The following is a 15,891-nucleotide window of genomic DNA, read 5'->3' as shown; positions in this document are numbered from 1 at the left end:
AAAGTGCTGCACTCAATATGCCAGCAAATTTGGAAAACTCAACAGTGGCCACAGGATTGGAAAAGACCAGTTTTCATTCCAATCCCAAAGAAAGGCAATGCCAAAGAATGCTCAGACTACCGCACAATTGCACTCATCTCACATGCTAGTAAAGTAATGCTCAAAATTCTCCAAGCCAAGCTTCAGCAATATGTGAACCGTGAACTTCCTGATGTTCAAGCTGGTTTTAGAAAAGGCAGCCAACATCCACTGGATCATAGAAAAAGCAAGAGAGTTCCAGAAAAACATCTATTTCTGCTTTATTGACTATGCCAAAGCCTTTGACTGTGTGGATCACAAGAAACTGTGGAAAATTCTGAAAGACATAGGAATACCAGACCACCTGACTTGCCTCTTGAGAAATCTGTATGCAGGTCAGGAAGCAACAGTTAGAACTGGACATGGAACAACAGACTGGTTCCAAATAGGAAAAGGAGTATGTCAAGGCTGTATATTGTCACCTTGTTTATTTAACTTATATGCAGAGTACATCATGGAAGAAACACAAACTGGAATCAAGATTGCCGGGAGAAATCTCAATAACCTCAGATATGCAGATGACACCACCCTTATGGCAGAAAGTGAAGAGGAATTCAAAAGCCTCTTGATGAAAGTGAAAGAGGAGAGTGAAAAAGTTGGCTTAAAGCTCAACATTCAGAAAACGAAGATCATGGCATCCAGTACCACCACTTCATGGGAAATAGATGGGGAAACAGTGGAAACAGTGTCAGACTTTATTTTTCTGGGCTCCAAAATCACTGCAGATGGTGACTGCAGCCATGAAATTAAAAGACGCTTACTCCTTGGAAGGAAAGTTATGACCAACCTAGATAGCATGTTCAAAAGCAGAGATGTTACTTTGCCAACAAAGGTTTGTATAGTCAAGGCTATGGTTTTTCCTGTGGTCATGTATGGATGTAAGAGTTGGACTGTGAAGAAGGCCGAGTGCCGAAGAATTGATGCTTTTGAACTGTGGTGTTGGAGAAGACTCTTGAGAGTCCCTTGGACTGCAAGGAGATCCAACCAGTCCATTCTGAATGAGATCAGCCCTGGGCTTTCTTTGGAAGGAATGATGCTAAAGCTGAAACTCCAATACTTTGGCCACCTCATGCGAAGAGTTGACTCATTGGAAAAGACTGTGATGCTGGGAGGGATTGGGGGCAGGAGGAGAAGGGGATGACAGAGGATGAGATGGCTGGATGGCATCACTGACTCAATGGACGTGAGTCTCAGTGAACTCCGGGAGTTGGTGATGGACAGGGAGGCCTGGCGTGCTGCAATTCATGGGGTTGCAAAGAGTCGGACACGACCGAGTGACTGATCTGATCTGATCTGATCTAATCTGATGGTACCTCTAATTTTTTGAGGTATTTCCATACTGTTTTCCATAGCGGCTGCACCAGTTTACATTCCCAACAGCGCATGAAGCTTCTCTTTTCTCCATATCCTTTCCAACATTTGTCATTTGTTGTCTTTCTGATTATAGCCTTTCTGAAAGGTGTAGAATGATATCTCATTGTGGTGAACAAAATTCTTTTACATGTTATGTTTTGAGTAAAAATTCATGAATAATATATAATTTATTGTATGTAAATTATATCTCAATTAAGTTGATTTTCTAAAAAAAAACGATTCATACCACTGGTAGTCCCTTGGGTGGTTAGCACAGTCTGGACCCTTCTCACTGGTTCAGTAGTGGCCACACGATGGTAGACTTGAAGTCCAGGGCAAGATCTATGACATGAGAACTTTAACTGTGAGGCTCAAGAAAATACTTGAATAAATGTAAATTTACCACATGCATGAGAAGAATCAATCAATATGTCAAAGATGTCAATATTCTTTAAGTTAACATGGGTCTTTCATCTTTTACGTGTGTATAGACAGGCTGGTTCTAGATTGTTTTTTCTGGCTGCACTCGTCTTCATCGCTGTTCACGGGCTTTCTCTAGCTGCAGCAAGCAGGGGCTACGCCCTAGCTGCAGCGTGCAGTCCTCTCATCGCAGTGGCTTCTCCTGTTGAGGAGCATGCGCTCCAGGGTGCACGGTCTTCAGTAGTTGTGCCACAGGGGCTCAGTAGTCGTGGCTCACGGACTCTAGAGCATCGGGGTCAGTAGCTGTGGTGCACAAGTTTTGTTAGCCAGCAGCATGTCGGATCTTCACTGACCAGGGATCGAACCTGTGTCCCCTGCACTGCAAGGTGGATTCTTAACCACTGGATCACCAGGGAAACCCTGAGTTTTTATTTTTAACAATAAGGCAATAAATAAGCAATAATATTCAGAAGAATTCTGATAAAAATAATGAGGGACCAACATTCCTTTCACTTATTTTAGTATAGTAATTTAAAAGGTGGTACTGAAATCAATGGAAAATAATAGAAGATTCAGGAGATCTAAATGAAAGAATGTGGTAATAATATAGTTTATAATTATAAATATAAATATATAAATAATTATAGATTATAGTTCTAATCAGTGGGGAAAAGATGAATTATTTAACAAATGGTATTGCAACATTTGGGTAGCCATGCAGCTTACACAAGGACAAATGACAAATGGATCAAAATGTATGTATAAAAATGGAAGAAACAATCAAAGTACTAGAATAAATAACGATGAAAAAATTTCAGTGTAAGAGTGAGGAATCCTTTTCTAAAACACAAATCCAGAAGCCATGCAAAAAGTAGGGGGGATATATATACATGTACATACATATATGCATATATGATAAATCTGACTACACACACACTCAAAATACCATGAGAAAAATAAACATGCAAGTACCAGAAATACTCAAAGTACAACCCAAAGGAACATATAAAGCACCGGTAGACAAATAACTCAGTAGAAAAATGGATAAAGGATTGGAACAGACAGTTCACAGATAAATAAAAATGCATTCATCTTAGACATATGAATCTATGTGTAACTTCACTCTTATTAAGGAAAAACAAATTAAAATCCCACTGAGATCTCACTTTTAATCTAGTAGGCTGGCAAAAATAAAAAAGATGGATAATACACTCGGATGGTAAAGATTCAAAAAACCCAGTTCTTTCACACAGTCTGTGAGGGACTGAAAACTGGTATGACATTTATGGTGGATAATTTGGCAGTATCTATAAAAATCCTGACTATTCGTACCTTTTGACTTAGGATTTTTCTCTTCTCAGAATTGATCCCTATACATATTTTCACACATGGAAATTATACTGTACCAGGTCATTCTATACAACATAGTAACATCAAAAAATCAGAAACCATCTAAATATCCATCAATAGGTGACTGGTTAAATAAAATGTGATACATACATACAGTGGAAAAATCACGTAACTGTCAAAAATAGTAACAAAGCTTTTAATGTACTACTATGAAAACAAACCTCCCCGAGATAAATTAAGTGAAAAATGTGTAAGACTATGTACATGGTATTCTACCAGGAGGCTGCCAGGGATAGAAAATAGATACTTGTTGAGACACAGATATATGTATGCATATAAAATCTCAGATAGTCACAAGGATCTGACAGTAACAGTTGCCTCTGGAGAGAAAGATGGACTAGGGGGTGGAAGGGAAGCGTTTTCACTGTATATAACCATTTATTGCTGTTTAATTCCAGGCTACATCATTGTATCACTTATTCATAAACATTTGTTGTCATCATTGTTTAGTCGCTAAGTCATGTTCGACTCTTTTGCAACCCTACGGACTGTAGCCCCTCCAGGGTCCTCTGTTCGTGCGATTTCTCCAGGCAAGAGTACTGGAGTAGTTGCCACTACCTAGTCCAGGGGATCTTCTCTCCCAGGGATTGAATCCACATCTCCTGCATTGGCAGGAAGATTCTTTACCCCAGAGCCACCTGGGGAGCCCTCATAAACATTTAAATATATGAAAATAAACATAAATCAAAGAGAACACAGGAGGGCAATGAACAGAGCAGAGCCTACCAAATTCAACCGGTAGCCCCTATGTAAGGCTGAGACTGAGTCAGCGAGGGAGGACAGTGAGGTTTGGGTGCATGTCAGAGAGGGTCCCCTGCCAGGCTCAGGTTGGAGGGGGCTCTCCTAGACAGTGACTGAGTGTTCTTGATCTGCCACCAGGCCCCCGGGCTGGAGAAGCCACCACTCACTGTGCCCCACCAAGCAGGACACTGTGGGCCTGGGCAGGAGTGACAGACAGGCTCTCGGGCAGGGCTCCTGACACCTGAAGGGGGCGCTCCCCCTCCAGCGGCTCTGGGCTTCTGTAGTATATCCCCCCTCCCCAAAGAGGACTGCGGACCCAAGGACTGCACCTTACCAGCAGGACCTTACCAGCCTCTGACTGGTGTCACTTGATTCCTCCTTCTTGGCAAAGGTCACCCCACAAGATGACCCGCTTCTTCGGTGTGGTGAGAGCATTTACGACCTAGTCTTTTTTCTTTTTTAATTTTTATTGGAATATAGTTGCTTTACAATGTTGTGATAGTTTCTGCTGTACAGCAAAGTGAATCAGCTACGTGCATGTGTGCGTGCTAAGTCACTTCAGTCGTGTCCGACTCTGTGCGACCCTATGGACTGTGGCCTACCAGGCTCCTCTGTCCATGGGATTCTCCAGGAAGGAATACTGCAGTGGGCTGCCATGCCCTCCTCCAGGGGATTTTCCCAACCTAGGGATCAAATCCACATCTCTTATGTCTCCTGCATGGGCCTCCCTTTACCACTAGCGCCACCTCTTTTTTTTACTTTCCTTCCCATTTAGGTCATCACTGAGCACTGAGTCGGAGAAGGCAATGGCACCCAACTCCAGTACTCTTGCCTGGAAAATCCCATGGACGGAGGAGCCTGGTAGGCTTCAGTCCATGGGGTCGCTAAGAGTCTGACACGACTGAGCGACTTCACTTTCACTTTTCACTTTCATGCATTGGAGAAGGAAATGGCAACCCACTCCAGTGTTCTTGCCTGGAGAATCCCAGGGACGGGAGCCTCGTGGGCTGCCATCTATGGGGTCGCACAGAGTTGGACACAACTGAAGCGACTTAGCAGCAGCAGAGCACTGAGTAGAGTTCTCTGGCTATACAGTAGGTTCTCATTAGTAACCTTTTTTATACACAGTATCAAGAGTGTATATATGTCAATCCCAATCTCCCAATTCATCCCAACCCACCTTCCCCCTTTGGTAAGATCTAGTCTTTTAGCCTCCTTCCAACTACACCCCTGCAGTGGTCTCCAAGGGGCTGACGCTTGTGGGGTGGGGTGGGGGGGTGGGTCTGGCTCACCGAATCATGCAGCAGACTCCCCATCATCCAGCCTCAAAGGCTCGCTTAGTTTTACCCCATACAGGGTACACAGAAAAATCTGACTGCCTCCTGGAACAGCCCTGGCCTAAACCACCCCCCAGGGGAGCCGCTGCAGAGGGGGTTGCCCAGCATCACAAGCTCTGTCACCTCTGCTAGAAGCAGTGGAGTCCATCTGTAGCCACTGCTGATGGACCTCTGTCCTCAGATGTCACCTACCTCACTGGGCCCTAAATCCTTTTACTGTCAAATTTCAGAGACACAGAATTAGATTAGTGATAATATTCAGTTCCTATCACACCGATACCATGACATCCATGTGTTCTCCAGGGGACTCCCAGGAGGTGAGGGATGAGCGGCGTCCCCATGCCCTGGAGCAGTGACAACTGTGCCCCTGACGGTTTCTCGTGGCAATGCACTGAAGTTTACAGATACTGGGCTACATGGATCTACAGACTATACTATCTCCTTTTAGCTTAAGTAACCTGCCCCACATGTGGTAAAATTGGGCCTACAAAAGGACCTTGGATCAAAGATAACACTAACAAAGCAAGCACAACTCAACAACAACAAAGGGGCAAACCTGACATATCTCCTGTGAATTTACAAGGTTTGAATCAGCAACCATCCAACAATCAGGTCTGACAGTCAGCCAAAAAGGCTTGAATTCATCAAATGTATCTAATTTATACTATTAGAGGTATATTAATTTACACACATTATTATTAGCTATCAACATCACCTCAAGTACACAAATGTAAAGCAAGACATTTCAATAGCTGTGTGCATGTTGGTTTAGGGGGAAAAAGGCATCAGAAAATTTCCTTTTAAAAAAAAAATCTCAAAATAATCTTTCATGTTAATAGTAAAATATAAATTATTCAATCTTGATTATGTTGACTTGAGTATATGATATATTGTATATAGATTATTGCTCCAAGTTGCTAAACATTTCCTGATTTTATTTCCAAAAAGACTTCCTAGTTAAAAAAGAAAAACTTTAGAAATAGTAAATGAGAATTAATGCCAGGGTGTTCTGAGTATCTTGCATCTGATTCATGAAACAAAAGAAAGGCTGTGTTCAACTCTCAAAATTTGGTGCCAATATTGCATATTCAACAATCTACTTAGAACATTCATTTAGCACATAATCTATAATTAAGTGTATAGTTTTTTAATCATTGTTCAATGCCAGGCCATGAGCAGAAAATTAAAATAGTGAGAATTATATTGTTGTTCTGAAGAGAAGAAATTATCTTAATTATTTTTAAATTACCCCTTCACAAAATAGAAACAGAAATTCATTCTGTTGTATTTTTTAGGATCCAAACCCAGAAAACAAACTTAAATGATAGGTGAATTATGTACTTAGAAACAGCTTAAATCTCAGAATCATTAAATTTAAATCATTAAATCTCATAAGTCATATAAATACTTTTAATATCTGGCTTCAGAAAAGTATTTTGTTGTTCATTGAGCTGATCAGTCCACAGTTTGATATGACCAGATATCACCTCCTCCTCCAGCCTGCCAGGGTAGGAATGATGACTCTCTTCTTGCATGCTCATGACACTTCATACATAAATATAATCTGGCACTGCCCACAGACAGCCATCATCATGGCTCATTTTGCTTTGCAACTGACTAGATGTAATTCTTCTAAGGCTGAATCCACTTTTCATTTTTTCCCTACATCTCCCAGAGTGACTGATGTACAGTAGACATCAGTGAGTATATGTAAAATTAATGTATCTTACTGAACTATCTGTACCATTTCTGAGGGTATATATTCTGTACTTGGGTATGATGGTCCAACCTATCTACCAAGTGATCTGCAAGACTAAGTCTTCAAGTGGGGCTCAGAATAAGAGCAAATTCTTTAGTGGGTACAGGCTGTCACTCAGGCTTATGACACAACAGATTCAGTGTACTCAAAGCTTTATTTTTATTTGTTTTTGGCTGTGCTAGGTCTTCATTGCCGCATGCAAGCTTTCTCTCATTGCAGTGAGCAGAGGCTACTCTCTAGCTGGGAGCACAGGCTGCTTGTGGTGGCTTATCTTGTTGCAGAGCATAGATCCAGTAGTTGTGGTGCATGGGCTTAGCTGCCCCACAGCACACAGGATTTTCCCGGACCAGGGATTGAACCCATGTCCCCTGCATTGGCAGGTGGTTACTTAACCACTGGACCACCAGAGAAGTCCTCAAAGTTGTGTGGAATAGGAAATTCCAGTAAGAATCACAGCATAGTCCCATAGAGTTTTGAAGCAAAGCTGTGCCTTTCTGAGTTGATAACTATTCTTCCCCTGAGCAGACCCTGACATGCCTCAAGGACTTCACAGAGTTTAAACACTCGACTGTGTGTTTGGTTTCCCAAAAAGTCAACTCTGAGATGGAGAATGTCTGAGATGGAGATCTGAGACAGGAGGCATATTGGGGACTGCACTTGGGTACAGCAACTGTAAGAGACTAAAAGAGTCAGGACTGGGCAAGAGGAGAAGTTGAATGGTGATGCAGTTTCAACAGAAGCCTCAATTGATCACACAGGGAGTTCTGGAGTAGAGCTGTCTCTATAGAGTTGTCTTGCCTTTAAGAGAAAAGGGAGCCAGATATTGCTACAACGACCAGGTACTGGATGTGGGCTTCCCCCAGAGAAGGGGGCAGAACTTTGAGCAAGTCTGCTTCCACAGGCTCTGGGAGATTTCCAAAGGGGGATCGACTATGATCATGTTCTTGCAGAAAGTGTTATTTCAGGAAGACAAGGGCTGTCTCAGTCCTGGATTGGGGCAGGGTGCCACAGCATCTACTATACCATGGACTCTGAGTGACGATGTGGCTTGAGCCTCCTATCATGAATTGAGTGCTCTCAAACCCGCTAAGCCATAAGGGTTGGTGCGAACAGAAACAATTTCTTTTCATTGGAAGTGCTGTCTGTGAGATTAGGTTCAAGCACATCTGGAAGAAACAAGCAAGTTACATCTATCACCATTTGCTACAGTGCGTCTCCTCCTGCAATTCACACCACCGTATGAGGACCTTCTATTGCCCAGCTGATGGACAAAGTCGGACACGACTTAGTGACTAAACAGCAACAGCAGCAACAAGTCAGAGTTAGCCCCTACAAGGCTGAAGTGCTGCCCTGAAGGCTCTGGGAACTAACGTGTAAAACTGGGAGGGGCCACTTCACTGTTATACCCGATAAATCACTGGGCAAGCTCTTGTTCCCCATCCCCAAACCTTGGGTTCTACTACTTTTGTGAACTAGGTCCTCAGGAAAAGTGTTATTTCTTCAGGAGATAAAAGAATGGTCCCATTAAACTTGAAGCGGAGTAGGGGCTACTGACCATTCAGGATTCCTCAGGTCAAACTGAGAAAGCAGGTCAGGGGTTATTGGTGTTAATTATCATGGGAAAATTAAGTTGCTGCTACACATCTGGTGCAGGAATGACCATATTTGGGACTTAGGATAGTCATTAGGGAGCCATTTAGAATCTGGAAATAGCTAAAGAACAGTAATTGCATGTCCAATATTAAAGTTCAATTAAAGATGAAAGTAACCCAATAAAACCATAGAAACATATTTCTCAGCTTTCTTATCACCTTTGTAACCAATTCTCTGTGTTACACTTCTTCTAAGTTTTCATGTGGCTTCCACTGCTTAGACCATTTAGGTATGAAGATGTTTTTCATCAAGGAAATAATCCCGAATAACCAATGGACTGACTAACAGCCAAGGTAACATGGAATGGTGATGGAATCTCAATGAAAAATTTTACTTTTTCAGTGAGAAAATATCAGTGATGACCTTTGTGATCAGTTAGAGAAATAAGAACTGAAGGGTCTGTACATATTTTTATGGACCTATTATCTATTGATCATTTTTTCCCCTTTTCCTCCCCCCCTCATATTTTATGTGAAAAATGTTGTTGATGCTTAATTTCACAATGAATTCACTAGGCCATGAGAAGCCACATCCAAACTAGATGGGGAGTGCTAAAATTTACCTGGAGGTGTTGGTTCCAAGATTAACATGATGACTGATGGAATTTGCAGCTCCTCTTGTCAGAGGGAAGATGGAGAAGGCTTTTGTAGGAGAGAGGTGTTTCACATCTGACATTAAACATAGGTGGGAGCATAAGAATGAATGCTGGATAGTAAAAGGGGTGGACTACGCTGGTCCTGAGTCTGTTTCCATCAGATCCACTCCATCCAGATTCTCTTCCTCTGCTCTGCTCTATATCTCAAGGCTGATCCCTGAAGACTGCATTTCCAGGTGCCTTGATGGGTCTGCAATGGGAGGTTCTGGAGGTAGAAAATCCAGCCCTCTTCATGTCAGATGGCACCTCCAGAAGTAGGTGAATTTCCTCCCTGGTTTGAGCTCCCATAGGAAAGGTCTGCCATGATGGTAGCTTCTACCAGTGACCCTGGCCCTGGGCTCTGGTTACCACCTTTCCCTCTCTCCCACCTAACAGTAGTAGTGCCTTCTTGCTACTGGCAATCTTTGGGGTTTCTAATTTCCCCTATTTTATTTCTCAGCTTTCTTATCACCTTTGTAACCAATTCTCTGTGTTACATTTCTTCTAAGTTCTCATGTGGCTTCCATTGCTTTCTTTTTTTAAACTGAACTCTAATTGATTGTCTATTTCTTAATTAGACCCTGACAGGTTAACTGCCCATGAAGAAGAAACTGACTAAAGAATGATAATGATAATCACAGTAGTTTATATTTATTAAGAACTTACTGGGATGACGCTGGGGTCCAGTGGCTAAGACTCCATGCTTCCAGTGGCCTCGGTTCGATCCCTGACCAGGGATCTAGATCCCACACACTACAGTTAAAGATCCTCCATGCTCCAACTAAGAACCTGTACAGTCAAATTAATGAATTAATTTTTAAAAAAACAACTTACTAAGATCTAGGCCTTGTGCTAGATCTTATATGCATTAACTAATTTAATCTTCCCAATAACTCTAAAAGGTTACTCCCATTTTATTTCAAGAGGTGGCACAACTTGCCGGAGTTACACAGCCAGTGGCCCAAGTGAGTCTTGAACACGAGTCAGAGTGAATCAAATTCATACTCATCACAGTCATTCATCACCATAATGCATATTGTACAAACATTGAACAATATTTTGATAAACAGTATTTCCAAAATAATAAATTTTCCAAACAGTATTTTCAAAAAATACATATATACAAAAGTGTCGATGATATAATATTAAGTTTTTAAAAGTAAAATAGAAAACTCCACGTATAGGATCGTAAGAGTTTTTTTTTTCATTTGAATATGTATGTATTTATCTCACAAATGGTACTGGATTTCTACATGGTAGAATTACAGGCCATTTTTATTTTCCTTCATATGCAACAATATTCTTTTCTGAATTTTTCCCTTTTAAAAAATGGATGTGTATGATCTTGTGTTAGTGAGGATTAGGTATGATACCTCCAAGATGTCATCAGATTCAGACTAATGCCTTCTTGTGGCTCCAACCACCTCAGTGTGCCACCTCAGAGGCTTCCCATTCCCATACCAGTAGCAGGAAAGAGGAAGGAAGCACCTAGCCCTTTAAAGAAGTTTTCCTGGAAATGTCATACCCTTGTTTCCATAGCATTGACCAGAAGCTAGTCACAGGGTCACCCGAGCTACAAGGGAGGCAATAAATATAGCCATTCAGCTGAGTGACAACATAGGTTCAGTTAGTTGAGAAAGGATGTGCAGCCAATTGATATTCTCTTGTATAGACCATTATAATCACTATAAAATAAAAATAAATTATGTTGCTTTAATTGCTCAATTCTACTACATATTTTCTAACTAGGTTCCATTTATATCCAAACATAGATGTTTAACCTTTCAGCCTATTACAGAGGGTATAGTACATGGGGAGTGATTTTTTGAAATAAACTTTTAATTTTGGAAAATTTTAGACTTACAGAAAATTGCAAATGTAGTACCGAGAACTCCTCATCTACCCAGTTTTGGTTTCTCCAAATACTGTCATCTTAAATTACCATGGTGCATTTGTCAGAACTAAAAAGGCAACATTGGTACATGGTACATTCAGTTCAGTTCAGTTTAGTCTCTCAGTCGTATCCAACTCTTTGCAACCCCATGAACCGCAGCACGCCAGGCCTCCCTGTCCATCAACAAATCCCAGAGTCCACCCAAACCCATGTCCATCGAGTCGGTGATGCCATCCAACCATCTCATCCTGTCATCCCCTTCTCCTCCTGCCCTCAATCTTTCCCAGCAACAGGGTCTTTTCCAATGAGTCATTTCTTTGCATCAGGTGGTCAAAGTATTGGAGTTTCAGCTTCAACATCAGTCCTTCCAATGAACACCCAAGACTGATTTCCTTTAGGATGGACTGGCTGGATCTCCTTGCAGTCCAAGGGACTCTCAAGAGTCTTCTCCAACACCACAGTTCAAAAGCATCAATTCTTCAGCGCTCAGCCTTCTTCACAGTCCAACTCTCACATCCATTCATGACCACTGGAAAAACCATAGCCTTGACTAGACGGACCTTTGCTGGCAAAGTAATGTCTCTGCTTGTTAATATGCTATCTAGGTTGGTCATAACTTTCCTTCCAAGGAGTAAGCGTCTTTTAATTTCATTGCTGCCATCACCATCTGCAGTGATTTTGAAGCCCAGAAAAATAAACTCAGCCACTGTTTCCCCATCTATTTCCCATGAAGTGATGGGACTGGATGCCATGATCTTAGTTTTCTGAATGTTGAGCTTTAAGCAAACTTTTTCACTCTCCTCTTTCACTTTCATCAAGAGGCTCTTTAGTTCCTCTTCACTTTCTGCCATAAGCGTGGTGTCATCTGCATATCTGAAGTTATTGATATTTCTCCCTGCAATCTTGATTCCAGCTTGTGCTTCTTCCAGTCCAGTGTTTCTCATGGTACATTACCATTAACTAAACTCCAGATTTTATCAGATTTCACCAGGTTGTCCTTTTCCTGTTCCAGGATCCAAATCAAGATCCCACATTACATTTACTTATCATTTTTTCAGTTTTCTCTGGTCTGGGGCAGTTTTTCAAGTCTTTCCTTTTAAAATTTGTGTTTCTAATGACCTCGACAGTTTTGAGGAGTACAGACCAGGTATTTGTAGACTGTCCCCTGGTCTGGGTTAGTCAGGTGTTTTCTCAAGGTTAGACTAAGGTTACAGGTTTGGGGGAAGTGTAGTGCAGAGGTGAAGTGCCTTTCTCATCACATCCCATCAGGGGTGCCTGCTATCTACAAGATAGCTCAAGGTACTCACTGACGATGTTAACCTTTGTCACTTGATAAAGGTGGTATTGGCAAGTTATCTGAACTGTAAAGTTATTGTTTTTTCCTTCCTATATGCTACTCTTTGGAAGTGAGTAACAGTCCAGGCCATACATGGAGTAGGAGGTGAAGGTATCTACAAAGATTATTTGGGATTCCTCTGTAAAGAAATGTTGCCTCTTCTCAGTGAGGGAGTAAAATGGATTGCTTTTGCTTCAAGACAGTTAACAAGTGATTAGAGTGTCTTTACAGGGATCGTGGTCAGTTCTGGGATATCCTGATGTATCCCTAGCTTCAAGGAGCAAACAGTCATGGTCTAAAGTGATAGGTGCTCTAAAAGGTATTTGTGCCATGGAGCCTGGATTGCCCAGGTGAGGGAAGGTTTATTCTCTGGGAGAGAGATGGTCAGGAAAAGCCTCTAGGAGGAAATGACATACAAGGTTACATACATTTATCTGGTTATTGAAGTAGTAGTAAAAGTTACACATTTTTAGTTATACATTACTAAAACAAGTAGTAAAAGTTACTCATGATCGTATTTCACAAAATAACTAACTGGAAGTTTTGTATATGAACACACACACACATATGCTGCCAAGTCACTTCAGTCGTGTCCAACTCTGTGCGACCCCATGGACTGCAGCCCACCAGGCTTCTCCGTCCATGGGATTCTCCAGGCAAGAACACTGGAGTGGGTTGCCATTTCCTTCTCCAATGCATGAAAGTGGAAAGTGAAAGTGAAGTCGCTCAGTCGTGGCCGAGTCTTAGAGACCCCATGGACTGCAGCCTACCAGGCCCCTCCATCCATGGGATTTTCCAGGTAAGAGTACTGGAGTGGGGTGCCATTGTCTTCTCCCACACACACATATACGTACAACAAATAGATATCATAATATATTTACATTGTGGAAATTTTTTAAATGATAGTTATATGTAAAAATTAATGTAATTAATCTTCTGGAAATTTTTAAATACATATCTTTGCATACCTTATTTTTAACCAAAATAAATGGATTCATACTGTGCACATTGCTCTATAACTCTCTTTTTAAAATATTATCATTAAATCATCATTATTACTATCATGAACATTATTATTTATTGAGACACGTACTTTTAGGGAAGCATCACTATTCTCATTTTATAGATAAAGAAACTGAGGACGACATTAAGTAAATTGTGACCCAGAGTCACTTTAACCCAAGAGTTAAAGAGTTACAAGAGTCCAAATCCATGGACTTTATATCAATAAATACTCATTTAGAATATTGGTTTAAAATTAATTGTCCAACATAGTAAAATTACAAATATACTGTATAGCACAGGGAATTCTATTAATACTCCGTAATGACTTATATGGGAATAGAATCTTTAAAAAGAGAGGATATATGTATTACTGATTCACTTTGCTGTACAGCAGAAACTAAAACATTGTAAATCAACTATACTCCAATAAAAATTAATTTTAAAAATAAATAAAATAAAATTACAAATACAACATTCAACTTATTAATCACTATCTTATTTTCCATGTAAATGTAGAAAATTTTAATAGTCTTTAATAAGGAGTTAGTATTAATTCTGGTCTTATTTACAAATTTCATTAAATGTGTTAATCATTTCAAATTGAATTTTGAATCCAATATAGTCTATTACCTTTTTAAGTATTTCAATATCTGATTTACAGGGAGACCTCTCTCAAGTATTTAAGAATATTTGTATATCCAATAAGTTAAATATGAGTAAGAATCTAAACTGCCTTTCATTCTTCCCATATTATTTATAAAATAAGTGAGAGTTAAACATTAAACCACAGACTTAAACAAATTATTTAATTACACATTGTAAGTTAGGACTGCAAACCTATCATGTCAAATTTTTCTAAATATCACAAACACCCAAAATACCAAACAGAAACTAACCCATTAAAATATAAATATTATTGCTGCTTGTTTCATTTACTTGTTCATCTTTATAGTGAATTCTAAATAACCTTGACTCAAAACACACCTATCCAGTTCTACTGACTGGAGGAGTAGCCTGTATTAGATTAACTTTCTTGCCAATAACAATTATAAATCTTTGATAAGATATAAAAAACAACTGTATGAAGACACTAGAGACCAACACAAAGTACAACACAAAGAGAAATGGAAAGGATATTATCCTTGAAGAAGAGAAGCTTACTGGGTGAAAATGAAAGTCACTCAGTCACGTCTGACTCTTTGGGACCCCATGGACTGTAGCTTGCCAGGCTCCTCTGCCCTTGGAATTCTTCAGGCAAGAACATTGGAGTGGGTAGCCATTCCCTTCTCCAGAGGATGTTCCTGACCTAGGGATCGAACCCTGATCTTCTGCATTGCAGGTGATTCTTTGCCATATGAGCCACCATGAGACCTACATTTGGCTTTCCCCTGGGAGCATTTCATAGTTTATTGCAGTGTGTGGGCAAATTGAGTTCAAGCAGAGATTAGCACCACCTTACCTGCCTACTGAGAAATCTGTATGCAGGTCAAGAAGCAACAGTTAGAGCCAGACAAGGAACAACAGACTGGTTCCAAATAGGGAAAGGAGTACATCAATGTTGTATATTATCACCCTGCTTATTTAACTTAGATGTAGAGTACCTCACGCGAAATGCCAGGCTGGATGAAGCACAAGCTGGAATCAAGACTGTAGGGAGAAATATCAATAACCTCAGATATGCAGATGACATCACCCTTATGGCAGAAAGCAAAGAGGAACTAAAGAGCCTCTTGATGAAAGTGGAAAAGGAGAGTGAAAAACTTGACTTAAAACTCAACATTTAAAAAACAAAGATCATGGCATACAGTCCCATCACTTCATGGCAAATAGATGGGGAAACAATGGAAACAGTGACAGACTTTCTTTTCTTGGGCTCCAAAATCACTGCAGATGGTGACTGCAGCCATGAAATTAAAAGACGTTTGCTCCTTGAAAGAAAAGCTATGACCAATCTAGACAACATATTAAAAAGCAGAGACATTACTTTGCCAACAAAGGTCTGTGTAATCAAAGCTATGGTTTTTCCAGTGGTCATGTATGGAATGTGAGAGTTGGACTATAAAGAAAGCTGAGCACCAAAGAATTGATGCTTTTGAACTGTGGTGTTGGAGAAAACTCTTGAGAGTCCCTTGGACTGCAAGGAGATCCAACCAGTCCATTCTAAAGGAGATATTTAGAATCAGTCCTGAATATTCATTGGAAGGATTTATGCTGAAGCTGAAGCTCCAATACTTTGGACACCTGATGCAAAGAAATGACTCATTGGAAAAG

The sequence above is a fragment of the Bos indicus x Bos taurus genome, chromosome 10 (assembly GCF_003369695.1).
Source record: "Bos indicus x Bos taurus breed Angus x Brahman F1 hybrid chromosome 10, Bos_hybrid_MaternalHap_v2.0, whole genome shotgun sequence".
NCBI classification, from domain to species: domain Eukaryota; kingdom Metazoa; phylum Chordata; class Mammalia; order Artiodactyla; family Bovidae; genus Bos; species Bos indicus x Bos taurus.
The sequence above is the reverse complement of the archived record's forward strand: the minus strand, read 5'-3'. Positions refer to the sequence as shown.